Here is a 5,233-nt window from a genome sequence, read left to right as displayed (position 1 = left end):
TGACTTCTGGATACTCTTCTGGCTCTGTCAATCTGTTTCTCCACTTCAGCAGGTGGGTATTGTAGTTGTAAGAATGCTTGATAGAGATCTTGTAGGTGTTTGTCTCTGTCTGAGGGGTTGGAGCAAATGCGGTTGTATAGTAGAGCTTGGCTGTAGACAATGGATCGTGTGGTGTGGTCTGGATGAAAGCTGGAGGCATGTAGGTAGGAATAGAGGTCAGTAGGTTTCCGGTATAGGGTGGTGTTTATGTGACCATCGCTTATTAGCACCGTAGTGTCCAGGAAGAGGATCTCTTGTGTGGACTGGTCCAGGCTGAGGTTGATGGTGGGATGGAAATTGTGGAAATCATGGTGGAATTCCTCAAGGGCTTCTTTGCCATGGGTCCAGATGATGAAGATGTCATCAATATAGCTCAAGTAGAGTAGGAGCATTAGGGGACGAGAGCTGAGGAAGCGTTGTCTAAGTCAGCCATAAAAATGTTGGCATACTGTGGGGCCATGCGGGTACCCATAGCAGTGTTGCTGATTTGAAGGTATACATTGTCCCCAAATGTGAAATAGTTATGGGTGAGGACAAAGTCACAAAGTTCAGCCACTAGGTTTGCCGTGACATTATCGGGGATACTGTTTCTGACGGCTTGTAATCCATCTTTGTGTGGAATGTTGGTGTAGAGGGCTTCTACATCCATAGTGGCCAGGATGGTGGTTTCAGGAAGATCACCCATGGATTGTAGTTTCCTCAGGAAGTCAGTGGTGTCTCGAAGATAGCTGGGAGTGCTGGTTAGGGCCTAAGGAGGGAGTCTACATAGCCAGACAATTCTGCTGTCAGGGTGCCAATGCCTGAGATGATGGGGCGCCCAGGATTTCCAGGTTTATGGATCTTGGGTAGCAGATAGAATACCGCAGGTCGGAGTTCCAGGGGTGTGTCTGTGCGGATTTGTTCTTGTGCTTTTTCAGGGAGTTCCTTGAGCAAATGCTGTAGTTTCTTTTGGTAACTCTCAGTGGGATCAGAGGGTAATGGCTTGTAGAAAGTGGTGTTGGAGAGCTGCCGAGCAGCCTCTTGTTCATACTCCGACCTATTCATGATGATAACAGCACCTCCTTTGTCAGCCCTTTTTGATTATGATGTCAGAGTTGGTTCTGAGGCTGTGGATGGCACTGTGTTCCGCACGGCTGAGGTTATGGGGCAAGTGATGTTGCTTTTCCACAATTTCAGCCCGTACATGTCGGCGGAAGCACTCTATGTAGAAGTCCAGTCTGCTGTTTCGACCTTCAGGAGGAATCCACCTAGAATCCTTCTTTTTGTAGTATTGGTAGGAAGGTATCTGTGGATTAGTATGTTGTTCAGAGGCGTGTTGGAAATATTCCTTGAGTCAGAGACGTCGAAAATAGGATTCTAGGTCACCACAGAACTGTATCATGTTCATGGGGGTGGAGGGGCAGAAGGAGAGGCCCTGAGATAGGACAGATTCTTCTGCTGGGCTAAGAGTATAGTTGGACAGATTAACAAAATTGCTGGGTGGGTTAAGGGAACCACTGTTGTGGCCCCTTGTGGCATGTAGTAGTTTAGATAGTTTAGTGTCCTTTTTCTTTTGTAGAGAAGCAAAGTGTGTGTTGTAAATGGCTTGTCTAGTTTTAGTAAAGTCCAGCCACGAGGAAGTTTGTGTGGAAGGTCGGTTTTTTATGAGAGTATCCAGTTTTGAGAGCTCATTTTTAATCTTTCCCTGTTTGCTGTAGAGGATGTTGATCAGGTGGTTCCGCAGTTTCTTTGAGAGCGTGTGGCACAAGCTATCAGCATAGTCTGTGTGGTATGTAGATTGTAATGGATTTTTTATCTTCAGTCCTTTTGGTATGATGTCCATCTGTTTGTATTTGGAAAGGAAGATAATGTCTGTCTGTATCTGTACGAGTTTTTTCATGAAGTTGATAGACACTACCACACTATCAGAGGCTCGTTCACCTGCACATCTACCAATGTGATCTATGCCATCATGTGCCAGCAATGCCCCTCTGCCATGTACATTGGTCAAACTGGACAGTCTCTACGTAAAAGAATAAATGGACACAAATCAGACGTCAAGAATTATAACATTCATAAACCAGTTGGAGAACACTTCAATCTCTCTGGTCACTCGACTTCTGATCTAAAAGTGACTATTCTTCTCCAAAAAAACTTCAAAAACAGACTCCAACGAGAGACTGCTGAATTGGAATTAATTTGCAAATTAGATACAATTAACTTAGGCTTGAACAGAGACTGGGGGTGATTGAGTCATTATACAAAGTAAAACTATTTCCCCTTGTTTATTCCTCCTTCCCCCCCCCCTCACTGTTCCTCAGATGTTCTTGTTAATTCCTGGAAATGTGGTGGAAATGGCCCACCTTGATTATCACTTCAAAAGGTTTTCGCTCCCCCTACCCCACCCTCCTGCTGGTAATAGCTCATCTTAAATGATCACTCACTTTCCTTTTCTTCTCTTTACAATGTGTATGATAAACACCCATTTTTTCATGGTCTATGTATATATAAATCTCCTCACTGTATTTTCCAGTTTATGCATCCGATGAAGTGAGCTGTAGCTCACGAAAGCTTATGCTCAAATAAATTGGTTAGTCTCTAAGGCGCCACAAGTACTCCTTTTCTTTATACAGTACACAAAAGAGACATGCAGGATTCAAGAGACTAATGCATAGAATCGTAAGACTGGAAGGGACCTTGAGAGGTCTTCTAGCCCAGTTACCTGCACTGAGGCAGGACTAAGTATTATCTAGACCATCCATGACAGGTGTTTGTCTAACTTGCTTTTAAAAATTGCCAATGATGGTGATTTCACAATCTCCCTAGGCAATTTATTTCAGTGCTTAACTACTCTGAAATTTAGGAATTTTTTCCTAACTTCCAACCTAAACTTCCCTTGCTGTAATTTAAGTCTGTTGCATATTGTCCAAACTCAATATTTAAACCCCGACATGGGTGTTGGGGATTTCAGTTGCATAGGAGTCACCATAAAGAACATCTGATCTTTATTATTTATTGCAAAGGACAATAAATCATCATATTTTGGCACAGGAGGGACACATTTTTTTTTAAGCAAGACATTACATGTGAACCCAATTTTGACACTAAAAGGAGCAGCGTACGTCACTCATCTGTCCAAACACAGACCTGTTAATAGGATCATATTTTAAATCAAATTAGCAACATTATACATTACACAATTACATGGGGGCTACTTCATGACTTGATAAAAAATTAGGACTACTGCTCATGGTTCAGGACATAAGCTGATCACAAGCTGGGTTGGGAAATTTTTTCTCTACTCCAAAATAAATATACAATTGCTTAAGTACCGATTTTGGGGAGAATATGAGGAGGGTGAAGATTCACCTCTCTTAGAAGCATCTGGGATAGATCATTGTTGTAGGTTGGATACGAGCTTAGAACTGCATGGGCAACTACCTGCCAGGTACGAAGGTTGGGGATCTCTCAAGACATCTAGGACATGTATACATGCAGTGCTGGGGAGGCGCTGGTGATCATGGTACACATGGGTACCAATGACATCGGGAAAGGCAGAAGAGAGGTTCTGGAGGCCAAATTTAGGTTTCTAGGTAAGAGATTGAAGTCCGGGACCTCCTTGTAGCATTCTCTGAAAAGACAACTGATACAAAATGAAACAAACAAACCCAAACCAAACTGAACAAACAAACAAAAATCCATTCATTTCAAAGTCAAACTAAACATTTTGTTTAACTTGAAACTTATTTTTGGTTTGGTTAAGAACATAAGAAAGGTCCATCTAGCTTAGTATCCTGTCTTCTGACAGTAGCCAATGCCAGGATCTTCAGAGGGAATGACCAGAACAGGTAATCATCAAGTGATCTATCCCTGTCGCCCATTCCTAGCTTCTGGCAAAACAGAGGCTGGGGACACCATCCCTGCCCATCCTGGCTAATAGCCATTGATGGACCTATCCTCCATGAGAGGTTTGGTGAGAAAAACTGAAGTCTATTTTCAGTTCATACTGAACCAAGTGTTGTTTGGCTTTTTCTGTTTGGCCCCAAACCAAAAAATCTGTTATTCGCAATCACCCAGCTCTGTATATAATACATTGCCCACAGTATCCTCTTTCCTTGTAGCCCAGGGGGTCAGGTTGGTGGTGTTACATACTCCTTTCCTTTGAAACCCACTCCTCTTCCTCCTCCCCAGACCAGTGAACTACAGAGTTCCCCCATCCTCCAAAACCACTCTCAGTCCTGGGGGCTACACAGTCCCATCCACACCAAACACCTCTTCTCTCCATTCCCTGTATCCGGAGGATTATACAGGCCCCTAACCCAGGGGGGTGGGGGTGATACAGTCTTAACATTTCCCCTACCCCAAAAGAGGGTTATAGAGCCCCCCCCACCCCTCACTTCCACCTCAGAAGGGGAGGAGTGGTTATAGAGCCCCCCCAACCCCTCAGCTCCACCCCATCCCGGGGCGGTTATAGATTCCCCCCAATCCCTCACCTCCACCCCGGCTCGTAGGAGGGGTTATAGAGCCCCCCAAGACTGGTGAGTTACAGCCCCCATCCCGGGGCTGCGGGACAGCCCTTGCCCTCAGCCCAGCGGCTCTGTAGATAGCCCCCAGAGCTCGGACCCTGGCCATCACTCCCCGGGCTCGAGCCGCCAGCGGGGTCTCCCCCCGTCCCTGGGGGCCTCGTGCTGCCTCCGCTCGGCCGCCCTCACACATCCCAAGGCCACAGGCCGCGCCCCCCAGAGGACTCGGGGGGCCTGGGGTCTTTGGCAGCGGGGGTCCTTCCGCCCGGGCCTTCAGAGCACTGCGCCGGAGGCATGGAGCGGAAGGACCCCCGCCGCCGGAAACTCTCGTGGGGCAGCCGCGGGGCCCTGGGCAAATTGCCCCGCCCCCCTCGGGGCCCCAGGCCTGCCGCCCCGTGCCCTCATGGGCAACGCGAGAAGGGACGGGGCCTGGCAGACTCCATCGAGCGGCTGCCAAGGAGACCCGCCCCCAACGCCCTGAGGGGCTACAGGCCAGGGCTCGAGCCGCCGACTCAGCGCCCCCGTCACCTGGGGCGGGGATCCGGGGCGAGAGCCTGGCCCGGCTCAGCAACCGCCCTCGACCCACTCTGCCCTCAACACCCGCCCCGCCAGAGGCGCAGCCGCCCCCGCCGCGGCGCAAGGCAGCAGCGACCTAACATCCCCCCCCACACACACACGCAGAGGAACAGGAG

Source organism: Lepidochelys olivacea, assembly GCF_965140295.1.
Source record: "Lepidochelys olivacea isolate rLepOli2 genome assembly, chromosome: 18".
NCBI classification, from domain to species: domain Eukaryota; kingdom Metazoa; phylum Chordata; order Testudines; family Cheloniidae; genus Lepidochelys; species Lepidochelys olivacea.
The sequence above is the reverse complement of the archived record's forward strand: the minus strand, read 5'-3'. Positions refer to the sequence as shown.